The 16,463-nt window shown below is 35.0% G+C and overlaps 1 protein-coding gene across 2 annotated transcripts in view; it reads left to right on the top strand.

Moving 5' to 3' along the window:
- Positions 1-16,463, top strand: part of GTF2F2 (general transcription factor IIF subunit 2) — a 153,457-nt gene that overhangs the window by 48,544 nt on the left and 88,450 nt on the right. The gene's annotated exons all lie outside the window — the stretch shown is intronic.

The following is a 16,463-nucleotide window of genomic DNA, read 5'->3' as shown; positions in this document are numbered from 1 at the left end:
ATTTGCTGGGTCGTATGGTAATTATGTGTTAAATTTCATAAGAAACTGCCAAAATTTTCCTGAGTGGCTATTTCTAAAAATAAGAATATAGATAATTTAACAAACATTAGAAAAAGCAAACACTAACACATGCAGAAAAGATACATTAACATAAACAGTTGGAATAGAACAAGACCAGTTCTTCAGAAGCTGCTGGGTATCCTTCCTCCATCATAGTACACTCCTTCCTCCACAGAGGTATCCGTTATCATTGACATTTATGATAATCAGTTTGATTTTCTTTCATGATTTTAGCATTTAAGTCTTCATCCCTATTCTGTATATTTTACTTTGTTTATGATCGTTAAAAAGGAATCCTACAATATGCACTCTTTTTTAGTTTGGCTTTTGTCACTGAACATTGTTTTCTAAGACTGATCTACATTATATATAGTATATAGCAGTAGCCTCCCTCTCTCTCTCTTTCCCTCCCTCTCCATATATATATATATTTAGTGTGTGTATGTGTGTGTGTGTGCGCGCATGCTGTATTCCAAAGTATATATTTAATGCAGTTTATCCATTTTTACTATTAGTGGATATTTGCCGTGTTTGTAGTTTGTGGCTCAGTATCAGTGCTATCATATTTTTGTATAATTGCCCTGGTGCATACATTTTTAAAAGGCATATTCGCAAGTGTGGACTCTGTTTGGTCACAGGGTATATTTATTTTTTCTTCTAGTTGATAAGCCCAAACTGTTTTTCAAAGGAGTCATACCAGTTTATATTCCTGTCAGCAATGTACGTGAGTTCTTTTTGTTTCAACTCTTCTCCAATAGCATTGTCTAATTTTTGTTTTTAATGTTAACTGTTACAATGAATGTGTAGTAATTTCTCATTGTGGGTTGATTTGACATTTCCCTGATTTCTTTTCTTAAGTTTATTTTGAGAGATCATGCACACTTGTGAGAATGCAAATAGGGGACAGGCAAAGAGAGGGAGAGAGAGAGAATCCCAAGGTTAGCACAGACCTGTATGTTGGGCTCATGAACCCTGAGATACATGAGCTGAAATCAAGAGTCTGACACTTAAGTGACTGAGCCACCCAGGGACCCCAACGTTTCCCTGATGTCTAGTGGAGTCCTTTTCACGTGTCTGTTGTCCATTTGGATTTCCTGTTTTATGAAATGCTTGTCTAGATTGCTTACCTGGTTTTTACTGGGTTGACTTTTTGTTTTTTTGAGTTGTAGTTCTTTATATGCCCTCAGTTATATGAGTTACAAGTGCCTTTTATTCTGTGGCTCCCCTTTTCATTCCCTTAAATGTGACTTTTGATGAGCAGAAGTTGTTATCTTTGGTACATTCCACTTTATTAGTCTTTTATGGTTTGTGCTTTTTGTGTCCCATTGCAGTATCCAAGATCATGAAGGTATTTTTGTATCACTTTCCAGAAGCTTTTCTGTCTTGTCTTTCACATTTAGATCTACAGCTTACCTGGAATTGTTTTTTTCTCTATGGTGTGAGATAGTGGTCAAATTTTATCTTTCCTCCATATGGAATATCGTGTACCTTTTAAAAGACTATGAGTTTTTGGGGCACCTGGGTGGCTCAGTTGGTTGACTGTCCAACTCTTGATTTCGGCTCAGATCGTGAATTCACAGTGTGTGAGTTCAAGCCCTATGTTGGGCTTTGTGCTGACAGTGCCTGGTGAAGATTCTCTCTCTCCCTTTGTATCTGCCCCCCCCCCCCATAAATAAATAAATAAAACTTAAAAAAAAAAAAGAATATCATTTTCTCAACTGTTATGCCATGTCACCTTTGCCATAAGTTATTTATTGAAGCAGAGTCTGTTTTTAGACTCCATATCTGTTCCATTAGTTGATTCATTTATCTTTGTGCTTTACTGAACAACTTTCTTACCCTATCATATAGTAAGTCTTGATATCCAGGAGAGCCAGCCCCTTCCCCCCTTGTTCTGCAGGAGTATCTTAGTTATTCTTGGCCCTTCTGCATTACTATGTAAATTTTAAAATCAGCTTGAAATCTTCCATAAACACTTGACTGATTTATTTTTTTTATTGGAATTGTATTGAATCTGTATAGCAACTTAAGAAAAATGAATGTCTTAAAAATGACTCTTGCAATATATGAATATTTGTGAGGCCTTTAATTTGTCTTGAAAATTTTTATAGTTTTCTCCATAGATATCTTATATATTTTTATTATTTCTAGATATTTGATTATTTTTGACCCTACTGTGTTATGTATCTCTTTAAAAAGATTGTCATCACTTTGTTTCTGGTATATAGAAATACAGTTGAATTTTAATGTTGACCTTGTATTCATCAACCTTGCTCAACTGCCTTATTCATTCTAATAGCTTATCTATAGATTTGCAAAATTTTTATATCTACATAATCATAAAAATCCGTGAGTAAAACCTTGGGTTTGTGTCCTTCCAAATATCATACCTTTTATTTCTTTTTCTTGCCTTATTGTACTAGTTGGGGGTAGTAATGGGGTCATGTCTATTTAACATTTCATTTTTAGGTATGTTTGCTGTAGGTTCTAGATAGTTTGTTGTTTTGGGTAGGTAGTCTTCATCAGATAAGGGAAATTCCTGTTTCTTCCTAGTTTTGCTCAGCATGTCAATGAATGAATGATGAATTTTATCAAATATTTTTTCTGTATTGAGAGCTAATGAAATTATAAAATTTATCTTATTTGGAAAACTGTGTTGATTTTTAAAATTGCTCTTTCATTCCTGAAATAATTCTAACTTGGCTTTGATTTGTTATACTTTTAAATATTGCTAGATTCAGTTTGCTTATCTTTTGTTCCATATTTTTACATTTGTATTCATGAATGAAATTGGCCCATAAATTTCCTTTCTCCTAATGTTTTTATTAGGTTTTGGTATCAAGGTTACACTGTCGTCATAAAATGAGTCAGGAAAGTGATCTTTCTTTATTCTTGTAACCAAGAAGATTTTTTGTAAGACTATAAGATTTTTTTTTTATCCTTAAATATTTAGTGGAATTTGCCAATTTGTCTAAGTAAGAAATGGAATTTTTTTGGTGGGCAAATCAAAAAAAAATTTTTTTTTTAACATTTATTTATTTTTGAGAGAGAGAGAGAGAATGAGCACGGGAGGGACAGAGAGAGGGAGACACAGAATCTGAAGCAGGCTCCAGGCTCTGAGCTGTCAGCACAGAGCCCGACATGGGGCTCAAACCCGTGAGCCGTGAGATCATGACCTGAGCCAAAGTTGGATGCTTAACTGACTGAACCACCCAGGTGCTCCTGTGGGCAAATTTTTGATTATGGAGTTGAAAGCAATTCTTTATAGCATTTCTACATATCATGTGATCGTTCTTGTCTTAGGCTATCCTTTTAAGGATGTTTGTATAACAAAAAGCCTTGAAATCCAGAAATAGGGTCTCCCTACAGGGCAAAGGTTTGTTAGGTTTGCTGGCAGCCTCCATGAGATTGGTGATTTTCTAAGCTTGGGGTTCCTCAGCGGTGACACAGACCCTCTGTGTGCATATTATCCACCTGAGCCTCTTGTAGGTTGCTGCCATGTGCAGATAGCAGGGATAAAAGCAACTGATAAAAAGTAAGAACCATGCTGTTTTGTGGTTAATAATAAAGTCCTTTTCCCTTGGCCTAAGAATGTCCCCCTGCTGGCATCTATGAAACTGTGGCAGGATAACTTGTTAGTTTGCAAGTAATTTGGGTGAAATGTCAAACCCTTCTCAGTTCTCGACGTGAAGTCAGTTTATTTGTAGGATTTTTGGGATCTCCTATATCTTCTTGTGTCATCTTGGTCAGTTTTGACTTTCTTCATTTTATCTAAATTGTCAAATTTATTTACATAAATTTCCACTTGTTTTCTTTTAAAATGTCTATAAATTTGTAATAATGCCTTCATTTTCATTCCCGATACTGGTAACTTGTGTTTTTGCTGAGTATAGAATTATAGGTTGGCAGATACTTTCACTCAACCATCAAAGATAGTTGACAGCCTTGAGTTGTTTTTGTCATGGAGAATTCTGCTTAGTTTTACTGCAGCTTCTTTGAAGGTAATCTTCTTGTTCTCTGTGGCTACTTAACATTTTTTTCTTTACATTTAATTTCTAAAGTTTTAATATATATCTAAGTCCCGATTTCTTTTTGTATAAGGTACCTGAGATTCATTGAGAGTCTTGTATCTACTGATTGCTAGTTTTCTTCTGTTAAAAAATTTGAGACACCATTCCTTTAAATGTTGCCTTTGTTCCATTTCTTTTTTTCCCCTCCTTCTGAGATACGGATTGCACTACTAATATTTTAAACATATGCTCAGCCTTTTCGCTCTACATTTTATATCCCTCTTCTGATTTTTCCACCTGTATTCTTTTCATGCTATGTTGTGGAAAGTTTATTTTTCTTATATTTCAGCTCACTAAAGTTTTCTTCAGTTGTGTCTAGTCTGCTGTTTAAACTCATCCAGTGAGGTTTAAATTTTACTTATTGTATTTTTTGTTTCTAGATATCCTATTTGGTTCTTGTTGTTGAATCTATAAGAATTTTCCTTATTCAGAGATGGAGGACTTGATGTCATCTTCAGAGACAGTCCACTACAGCCACACTTACACCGTGTTTAATTAAGGCTTGACATTTTTTTGATAGGATAGCCAGAGGATTGAAACTAGAGCATCGTTAGGGTGACCATGTAACATACCATCCACCTGGAGCATTTTTGATAGTAAATACAAGTGTCATAAACGAGAATGTCTTTGGGAAACAAGGACTTGGGGGTCATCCTGGTTGTGGTTCATCATGGATTTTTCCACATCCCGTTTACCCTCTCCTTGAGGGTATGGTCCTTTGGAATTTTAATTTTTTTATGGTAAGAGACCCCTGTTAGGCTTTCCACCTTGTGCAGCTCTGGGTTTTGATTTCTGTTCCTTCCTCCTGCTGCTTTCTTTTGGAGATTATCTAAACACAAGGTTTCATTTTTTTCTCTGGATTGACCCATAACCTCATGGATTCTGATTTTCCCTATATTTGGAGATTACCTATTATCTTGTGGTCTTTTTGATACTTTTAAGATTTTATTCAGCTTTTATAGTTGTTTTCAGTGGGAGCTTTGATTTAGCCCATGATTATAGGGAGTAAGAACAAGTATAGTTAACTTACTTGAAGTGAGAGAAGAAAGAGAATGGAAAGAACTATTGAATGTCAAATAAATGCTTCTTTCCCATAAAAAATCAGAGTTCCCGAGAGCTGCTTCTATAGTTGGAGGGTGGGGCTGTAGATTTGAGAAGGGAGGACCTCGGGGATTGGAGTCATTGTGTTTGTTTGTTTCAACTCCAGGTTCCACTTTTTGACAAACTTGTTAATTCTCTTTTATGAAGAATTAGGAAGTTATTTTTCTCAAAACACAATTTCTCAGTATTTAGCGGTTAATTTTCATTTTATTGAGGCTTTAAAGGTTAACATTCTGTTTTACAGCTAATTCCCCTGCTTTTAACCTTAGTATTAGTTGTAAAATCCATTATGTTTTTTTCTAGTTTTCTGATCATGCCATCTGATTCCTGAATTATTTTTCAGTTATCTCTATATTGTCTAGATTTCTACATTAGAGCCCTTTATTTTTTTTAATGTTAATTTATTTATTTTGAGAGAGAAAAAGAGAGAGACAGAATCCTAAGCAGGCTCCACGCTCAGTGTGGAGCCCGAACGTGGGTCTCAGTCCCACAACTCTGGGATCATGACCTGAGCTGAAATCTAAGAGTCGGACACTTAACCACCTGAGCCACCCAGGTGCCCCAGAGCCCTTTATTTTTAATACTGGTTCATGGGTGACTTTTACAAAATACGCAGGTTTTTTTTTTTTTTCAGTTTCATTGTAGAATGTTTGTCTCTATTTTAGACTCAAGATTATGTGTCTATTTTAGGTGTATAGCTAAAATTTTATATATGTAGAAATATATATATGTTTTATTCCTCAAAAAGTTCTAGGCAACTGATGAATGTTTATTTTTAAGCTGGCTAAATACTTATGTGGAAGAATGGATCTACATATTGAACCACACTTTTCTCTCCATGCTTCTTTATTTCCTTTGATGTTGAAATTTAATTTTTTTGAAATCTAATTTTTAATAAGTACATTTTCTCTTAATGATACACTGATTTAATTTAGTCAGTATGGTTTATTTCCTGTGAAAAGTGGCCATTTTAGTTGTTTTTTTTGTGTGTGTTTTTTTTTGTTTTTTAGTTTTGTGTGTTTGTAGTAAAGTGGATTGAATTGTTATTTTGTATGTGTGTATTATTGAGGCCTGTTAACTTTTTTAATGTACTACTTGAACAAATTTTTATTCAATAAAATTATTCAATTATTTTTCACATGTCTTAATATTTTCTTTAGAAGGATATAGTTACATGCAGAAAACATGACTTTTTTTTTAGAAATACATTTTTGTATTGGTGGATTGTCAGTCTCTTCAGTGATCCTTGCCATGGATAGTCATCAAAAAATTAAAATGATATGACATCAGTTCTCTTTATGTACCCCCCTCCCTTCTTGCTGGCTGCCTCAAAAAGGAAAGGGTCACATGTTTCATCTAAAGGCAGCTTGGAATTTATTTTCTTATTCATAGTGGTTTTAAGAAAAGTCATTATTATTACTTCAAAATAAGAAATCAGAGGAAAAAAACTTGGAGGTTTTTGGGGAATCTTTGAGTGAATAGCTGAAGAAGTTTTAGATGTATCGATTACTTACATATATAAACATTTTGTCCTACTGTTTCTTAAAAAAAACCATTTTCAGGTAAGTTAAACATTTTACCTCTGAATCACATTCATATTATAAGGTTGTTTGATGAACACTTTCTCACAGATGGAGGGGAAAAAACAATTTTCCAACTTTTCAAAATGGATTGAAAAGAGAAATAGAGATTGACAATGTTAGGTTGTATTAGTTGAGAGTGGGTTCTGGAACCTGGCTTTTCAGTTAAAACCCTCCTCAGTCTCCCGTTACGAGCTCTGAAACCTTAGGCATACTTTGCCAAACTTCAGTTTCTCCATTTGTAAATTAGATACAACAATAAGAAAAGTGCCTGGCACAAGTTAATGCTTAGTAAACATTAGTGACTTTTCATTCTTCTTTATTTTATTTTTTTATTTTTAGGTTTATTATTTACCATTATTATCATTTTTTATTTGTAATATGAGCCAGTAATTGTGTGGGCTAGGATTTTGAAAAGAGATGAGCAGTAGACTTAAAGGTGAGGGTCTTAGGCTACAGAGACGATTTTAAATAAACGTCTGTTGCAAATGTGTTTTTAAAAGAAGGATCTAAGATGGCCAACAGGCACATGAAAAGATGCTTAACATCGCTCCTCATCGGGGAAATACAAATCAAAAGCACACTCAGATATCACCTCACGCCAGTCAGAGTGGCCAAAATGAACAAATCAGGAGACTATAGATGCTGGAGAGGATGTGGAGAAATGGGAACCCTCTTGCACTGTTGGTGGGAATGCAAACTGGTGCAGCCACTCTGGAAAACAGTGTGGAGGTTCCTCAAAAAATTAAAAATAGACCTACCCTATGACCCAGCAATAGCACTGCTAGGAATTTACCCAAGGGATACAGGGGCACTTGTACCCCAATGTTTGTAGTAGCACTCTCAACAATAGCCAAATTGTGGAAAGAGCCTAAATGTCCATCAGCTGATGAATGGATAAAGAAATTTTTATATACACAATGGAGTACTATGTGGCAATGAGAAAGAATGAAATATGGCCCTTTGTAGCAACGTGGATGGAACTGGAGAGTGTGATGCTAAGTGAAATAAGCCATACAGAGCAAGACAGATACCATATGTTTTCACTCTTATGTGGATCCTGAGAAACTTAACAGAAAACCATGGGGGAGGGGAAGGAAAAAAAAAAAAAGAGGTTAGAGTGGGAGAGAGAGCCAAAGTATAAGAGACTCTTAAAAACTGAGAACAAACTGAGGGTTGATGGGGGGTGGGAGGGAGGGGAGGGTAGGTGATGGGCATTGGAGAGGGCATCTTTTGGGATGAGCACTGGGTGTTACATGGAAACTGATTTGACAATAAATTTCATATAATAAAATAAAATAAAAGAAGGATCTAAGAAAGTGAATTGTTTTGGTAAGTATATTGCATTTTAACTTAAAATGTAAAAGAAATGTATCATTAATGTGAAGCCAAGCAGAAGATACTATTAGTAGCTTTAGTTAAGTGTGTGTTCAATTCAGAAAGATTGACCAAGCAGTGCCATTGGTCCGATTCTTCTCTATTTGATTTTGTAAAAGATTGGTAGGAACTAGGTTAGCAGGCATCGTCCTTGAGTGCTTTAGAATAAGAACATTTCTCAATCTGTCTGCATCCTGTTCCATTACATTTAATAGCTATAAGTGACCAGAAGCTAAAAAGATGCCTGGGTTCCAGGGCAACGTTCAGGGTTGTTTAACTGTATTGGTCTTAGTTGGGTGACATCTTTGACATCTTTTGCTTATCAGTTTGCCAATTTTCAAAATACTTTTCCTTTCTAATGGACAATTCCGTGTGTATTCTCGTGTTTAAGTCTTCTAAGGATTTATAAGTAATTTGGCTCTCAGCTGTGTAAAATAAGGTTTTAAGCAACAGTAACTTCATATTTTATCTTTTAAACCTGTGTAATACAAAAACACTACATATTTAGAAGTAAATGTAAAATCTAATGTGTGGATGAGTGAGTGTTGTTCTTAAAAGATCATGTTTCGAGTTGTATAACCAGAACAACAACAACAAAAAAACCTCACCTGTTGTCTTTTGGGTCACTTTTTATCTTATTAAGAAAAAAAAAAGTATGTGAGCATTAGCATCAATGCTCCAGTATTTTAACTTAAAGTGTAAAACAAGCCAGCAGTTGTTTTTCTTGATCCTTCTGTTGACATGTTCTTGGGGAAAGTGTCTAATTATTTGAGTAGTTTACCACAAGCGTATTAATTGGGAAAATTGAAGATAATAATACTGGCTACTTAGGAAACAATTGGCTGTCCTCCTGGTTTAGAGCCTCAGGCCCCTCTGTCTGGAGATAGCTTCTTACGTAAGGAACTCTTTGTGCATCCATGCCTTGCTTTACTAAGAAATTGGCCATGTCCATGTGCCATCTTCCACCAGTTCAGTTTTTCAGACTGCATTTCTTCTTCCCAGTTTTCTTCCTCTCAGAAAACTCTAAAATGGAGCAAAGAAGATGCTTTTTGATCCTATGTATTTTTTTCGATTGTTTGATATTACTGGGAAACGGAAGAGAATTATGCTCTTTTCGGCCTACACTCTTACTCCTCCTCCACTCCCAAAGTGGAGGGCGGGGGGTATAGTACAAAAAGTTGACTATATCGGGCGCCTGCGTGGCTCAGTCGTTTGAGTGTGCGACTTTGGCTCAGGTCATGATCTCACAGTTTGTGAGTTTGAGCCCCGCGTTGGGCTCTGTGCTGACAGCTCAGAGCCTGGAGCCTGCTTCAGATTCTGTGTCTCCCTCTCTCTGCCCCTCCCCCACTCGCACTCTGTCTCTCAAAAGTGAATAAATATTTTTAAAAAATTTGTTTTTAAAGTTGACTGTGTCTGAGAAATATGTAAAGTTGTTTCTTTGTTTACTTAAAAACTTTTTTTTAACATTTATTTATTTTTGAGAGAGAGCATGAGTGGGGGAGGGGCGGAGAGAGGGGAGACACAGATCCAAAGCAGGCTCCAGGCTCTGAGCTCTCAGCACAGAGCCCGATGCGGGGCTCGAACCCACAAACGGTGAGATCATGACCTGAGCTGAAGTCAGAGACTCAACCGACTGAGCTACCCCGGTGTCCCTCTTTGTTTACTTTATATGAATGCTGTCTCCCCCCACTCCCCTCCGTTGTGTAAAGATATTCTACTTTTTCTTAGATGTTCCCTTAGAAGAATTTTTAGCAGTCAGTTTGATGGTTATTCCCAGGGAGCTAGTTATTCTTCTGGATTATTTAATAATTATTCTGTGCCTGAATAAGGAAAACCTCCTTGGCTCACAGAGGTTTCTTCCCTGGTTAGACATACTCTTTGACCTGTCAGTCACCCCTTTTCCTTAATGTGGTTGTGGTTCAACATGTCTCAGAAATGGATTCTCTATCCTAGTTTTTTCTTACAGCAAACTCACCAGACTGGCTGGATTCCCTTTTGGTTAACCTCGACATCTTCCAGTATTTGAAGCCAAGTCTTAGCCTACCCAAATGAGTGGAGGTACTCACCATCTTACATTATCTTGCCCATTTTCAAGTCTCTCACTGAGTTTTCTGTGTCAGGTCCGAAAGTGGTATCATGTAAGTGGTTAGGAGCTTGGCACTTGGAGGTTTCTTTCGAGCTGTGTACCTACCTGCAGCAAGTTGCTTAACTCTGAGTCTTGTTTCCTCATCTGTAAAATGGGGATTGGACCCACATCCATCTGTTAGGATTAACAGACATCCCAAAATATCAATGATTTAAACACATTTTTCTTCTTTGTAAAGGAATTCTGAGATAAGAAGTCCAGGTCTAGTATGATGGTTCCATGGTCATTATCAACCATCTGCTATCATTAGTTCGTGGCTTCCATCCTCAGCATGATCCAGAATGACTTCTGCACTTATAGCCACCACGTCTGTATCCCAGGAAGCAAAATGGGGTCAATAGGGCAAGCCTAAAGGTTCACCTGACTTTGTAACCCTTTAGAAGACATTATCCAAAAGGTTTTTTTTGCTTACATTGCTTACGAGTTTTGCTTACATTCCATCGGTCAGAACTTTATAGCTTGTACACACCCAGCAGCAGCCACAGAACACTGGAAAATACAGCCTTTGTCTGGGTACAGTTGTCATCCTGAATCAGGACTTGATTACTAACAGAAAGAAAGAGTGGGTATTGGGGACATAAGTAGTAATCTTTGCATTATGTTTTAAAGGAGACATTGCACATAAAGTACTTAGAACTGTACCTTATACTTGGAATTTTATTTATTTGTGTGTTTATTCTTTACTTCGAATTGTAAATCCTCAACTGCTCTTCTACTGTCTTGAACCCCCAAAGACCAGTGTTTGATACATGCTCATTATTTAAAAGTTAAAAGGGATTAAAAGTAATTCTACTTTAAAATACTTTATTGCATCCTTTAGTTAAATGGAAAGTCTCAGGGTGAGATTGGGAATGAGTTTACTTAATAAATACATAGCCTATGGTGTCGCTAAATATGTCAGTGTTAACTGCCAAAATTATTTTTTAAAAATTTTTTTAAATGTTTATTTATTATTGAGAGACAGAGAGAGACAGCGTAATCAGGGGAGGGGGCAGAGAGAGAGAGGGAGACACAGAATCTGAAGCAGGCTCCAGGCTCCGAGGTGTCAGCGCAGAACCCAACGCAGGGCTTGAACTCACAAACCATGAGCCAAAGTCAGACACTTAACCGACTGAGCCACCCACGCGCCCCTTAACTGCCAAAATTTAAAAAAAAAAAAAAAAAAAAATTTTTTAATGTTTATTTTTGTGAGAGAGAAAGAGAAAGCATGAGAAGGTGAGGGACAGAGAGAGAGGGAGACACAGAATCCAAAGCAGGCCCCAGGCTCTGAGATGTCAGCACAGAGCCTGATGTGGGGCTTTAACTCATGGACTGCAAGATCATGACCTGAACTGAAGTCGGACGCTTAACCAACTGAGCTACCCAGGTGCCCCTTAACTGCCAAATTTTTATATCAAGCTTTGTTAGTTTTCTACAAACTCATTATCTTGTGAGTTTTACAACATAAAAAATTTTTGTTCTAAAATAGTAAGAGACACAGTACCCCATTTTCTTGCCTCTTGTAAGTATAATCTGCCTTATATCCAAATAATTTAAATTTGATAAGGTAGAAAGAAGAGGGAAGGGAAATATAGCTGGCAATCAAAATGGCATTTTAATAAAGCCTGCTTCCAGTTTTCAAGGTAGCTGTATATTTACATACTGAATCCCAATGTGTTCTTTTTGGGCTGCGTTGTAACAAGTAAAGGTGTATGTATCATAAGTGCAAGTGCCTGTGGTTGTATAATTTGATTTTGTTGTTTTATAGATTAATCACCTATGACTTTTAGATTCTTTTGTTTTGTGTTTCTCTCCAGTAATTATTCCTGCACGTAGCTATATGTAATAGTCTTTCCTTTTTCTTTCTACATGGGTTTCTTTAAAAATATATATGGATAGAAAAAATATGCAACAGTCAAAACAGATATGAGATCATGGGTATCTGCATTCATACTTATTTTTAATGTTTTTTAAAAATGAATAACAATTCAGCGAATGATCTATCTAAAGTAAATGCTAAATAGTCTCATTTTTTGGTAAAACCTCATTAAGTCACAGAAGGTTATTAAATTTAAATAACCACTGAGATTAAAGTTAATATCGTTCAGTAATTCTCAAGAACCTTAAAAATTAGTTAATATCTGTTATAACAAGACAAACTCAGTGGAGTGGAATTAAGAAGAAATCAGACTTGTTCAATTTTACACTAATGATGTAGAATATCTGTCTAAACATCCTTGAAGATAGTAAGCAGAATTACTTTTTGAAAAGTTGAGCCTGTCTTCAAAACGGAATTTTCCACAGTTAATGAGATCTTTAAAAAAAAAAAAAGAAAAGAAACCAAACTACTAAATGTTGCTTTTAAATGTACCTAAATACTCTGGAATCTTGGGTTTGGAAAAACTCGTTGTGCTATTAGGTTGACTGTTATATTTTATGCTAGGGAACAGTTTTTTTAAAGACCTACAATTATTTCACTCTTTCGTATCCAATTCAGTATTTTTTCTAAAATAATTAGTGATTAAAATTAAACTAGAGTTTCCACATTTTATATACAAAATCCTTAACATTGCACTTTTTTTTTGCATTGTTGGAAAATTTTAATTAAATGGAGGTCATTTATAGTAGCTTATGTGGTGCATATCAGTGATTTTTGTTTGATAGAAACTTTTACTCTTGTGCATTTTTAAAATATATATGGATGAATGATTTATTATATAGTTGTCTGTATTTATTATTTTAAATGTTTATTTTGAGACACACACACACACGGTAGTGCAGGGGAGGGGCAGAGAGAGAGGGGGAGAGAGAATCCCAAGCAGGCTCTGTGCTGTCCGTGCAGAGCCCTATGCAAGGCTCAAACTCACAAACCATGAGATCATGACCTGAGCTGAAACTAACTGAGCCACCAGGCACCCCCTATTGTATATTTTGTTCAAGAAGTAAAAACATAGTCACTTTTTCATAAATTATTTTAGGTAAATTTAAAATTTCATCTTAGATATTTCCCTCTGCCTGGCACACCTCCCTTTATCACCACTCCCTTGGTGCTTGTTCACTGAAGCAAATTAATTTTAATACTAGCTTAAGCAAAATATGATTAGGAAGATCAGTCTGCTACGGAAGTAGCCATATATATTTCAAAGCTAAATACAAATAATTTCTAAGTTGCATGCTCTTTGGGATAGTCCATACTACACTTCTGCTTTGTTAGCAAGGATAATTATGATTCAGATGCTCTAATTTTAACCTTGACTGACATCATTGTAGTTTAAGACATTTAACCAGAATTTATTAGATGGGGGTATCTCTGGGATTGTGTTATCACATATATTACTGCTGACTGGTTTTATACTGCTGATGAAACAGCTGCAATGATTATTTGGTTCTCGTAGATTTTGTACATGAAGGTAGAATGTAAAAGTCCCAAGAAACTCGTATGTATTTTTAAACTAATACCAATGAAAACTATGTTTGCCTGTAGCAATTTAAAGTATATTCTTGTATCTTATAGCATTCATCAAAGTATTAGGCATTGCATTTGTTAAAAGTTCTGCATTCTGTTTATGTCTAAGTTGAAAGCCTAATAATTGTAAACGTAGATTTTTGTGCATGTTATTCATGGTTGTGTCATGAAGATATCTTTACACTGGATAAGATAATAACCAGTGCTTATTGAAAGTCTATAGTGGGTGAGGCCCTTTACATGTAATTTAATTTAAGCCTTATAAAGGGTCTATCAGCTAATCATTATCTCCATTTTGCTCTGAGGATATTGAAGTTCAGAGAAGTGAAGAATCTTGCTTACATTATGTAGGCAAGTTAGTGGAGGTTAATTGGATTTGAATCCAAGTCTGACTTCAGAGCTCATGTGCGCTATATTTTTTCTTCATAATATGTCAGTTCTGTGGACTGTACAGGTCATAAAAAGTTAATCTCCTTTTCCACAAACCTGATATGTGAAGATCCAGATTTGTCAATAGACAAATTTAGGCTATCCTTTATTGTTGTGAGATGATTGATCTCAAGTTCTTTAAATGACCCAACATGACATTAAAAATTTTATTTGCTTTCCCATTAGTTCAGTTTTTCACTCATTTTACAAGAACCTGTATTGTGAGATTTTTTTATCAAGTGAGGCAAACCTGTATTTTGGTATTCTATGTTGAGCCCGTACTTCAGGAATGCCTGTTTTATGCCAGGTTTTAAGTGTTAGAGATGTAAGTGGCTGGCAAAAGCACGCACAGTTCCTGGGCTCTGAAGTTAATGTACCTGGCCGGTTTTGAATCCGGCCTTTGATTCAGGTTTTGAATCCTCTTTTACCTCTTAATAACTATATGATTGTGAAAGAATGATAGTACCTTCCTCAACGTCATTGTGAGAATTAATTAAGATAATGCATGTTCATAGTGCAGTATCAGGCATGTAATAAAACAGTAAGGGTTATCTTTTATTATCTTTAAAATAGAATTGAACTGTAATTAATTTTCTTTAAAAAATAACAAGTTTCATTAGTATCATTACCTTCAGTCTGAGTTGGTAGTTATCTTTCATCATTTGAAAAGTCTCATTAAGTGTTTTATTTGCTCTGCACACAGCCATATACATTTTAGAAGTATAGTACACTATAAGCTGTGTTTTTATTTTTCATATTTTAAGGACAGTGCTAGAAGCATTGTGTGGGTTAATTCCAAATATGGGACTATCTATGTTTGGCTTGCGGCAAGTATAGTAACCTATTTTTTTTTTATTACCTGTCTTCTGAAAAAGAAGATAAAGCGTCACTTTGTGACTTACTCTGTGGAGCAGTGAGAAAAACAAGAATTTTTTTGTGAAAAATTTGAGGAAGAAATTCTTCATTGACTGCAAACAAAAATATGATATCACCCTGACTTATGATTGGCATTTTGTATGATTTGTTGAGTTTTTTTTAATGGGAGGCATTTCTAAATATTTTAAGAAATGGTGAAATTGAAAATGATATTACAACACATTATTTATGCACTTGATGTATAAACCCAGGTGCAACTGGCTGAATTTAAAAAGCTACACTTCTAAAAAGTTACACAAGAATAATCAATCTGGTCAAATATCCTTCCAGATTATTAAATTGTTTTACAATATTATGGTTTATCAAAAGTTTGAGGATGAGTGAAATGCATCCAGATACAATTTTTTTAGAGACATTTATCAAAATGATTAATAGATTTCTTTAAGTACTGGTTTCCATCAGTAATGATTTGTTGTAACAGTTAAATTCTCTTTTTGTGAATTCATGCAAAAACTTATAATACTTCTAAGGAGATTTGTTCAGTGATATCTCCTGTAATAAGATATGTCAAGGCTATATTCATTATCTGTAATGAAATCTTGTTAGAGAAAATCTTGCTTTGACATTAAATCACTATCATTTTTTTCATTACCAAAGTCCAAATGCCAAGGAAAAGTCAACTCATAAGCTGGAGACGCATGTAAACAGTTCAATTATAGTAATAGCTAAAATAGATTTTACTGTATTTTTCTGTTTTCATAGTTCCTTTAACTCTTAATTAAGCCATGTTAAAGTATGTAAGAGATAATTTGATGTTTTATTAGAAGCATCTTTTTTCTTGTTATATATAAAAGAAGATTGTGTGGTTGATATGGAGTTTTGAGGTGTTTTTTTTTTTATGTGCATTTTTTAAAGGACTTTTTTGTATGATAGATTTTAAAGTATTTCCCTTAGTATGTACAGCCAACTTTTGCATTACCTTTGATTTTATAACTGGAAATCAGAGTTCTAAGAATGAATTAGCTTTGCTGCTAATTCCAAGTTTTTATGTTTAAGCAAACTTTTGGCATTTATGTTAATTTATGTAACCTCAGTCAAGGCTTTCAGAAACTTTTGTTGAATTTTATTAAAATCAAGATTTAGTTACCTGTTTTAATGGTTAAATTTGTTTAATAGTGGTTAAATTTTAAAGGAGCAAATTTAAGATCTAATTTGTTCTTAGAAGCCAAAGGAAATGAGAGGCATGTTAATGATTTAGCTGTTCTTTGGGAGGAAAAATGCACTCTAACTTAGCACTTAGAGCTAAGTTTCTGCATTATCTCATTGAGACAGCCATATATGAAACTTAATTTAAAAAAATAACTTCAGCATGAGGTTAA

The sequence above is a fragment of the Acinonyx jubatus genome, chromosome A1 (genome assembly GCF_027475565.1).
Source record: "Acinonyx jubatus isolate Ajub_Pintada_27869175 chromosome A1, VMU_Ajub_asm_v1.0, whole genome shotgun sequence".
Lineage (NCBI taxonomy): Eukaryota > Metazoa > Chordata > Mammalia > Carnivora > Felidae > Acinonyx > Acinonyx jubatus.
This window is presented reverse-complemented; position numbering and strand designations above follow the sequence as displayed.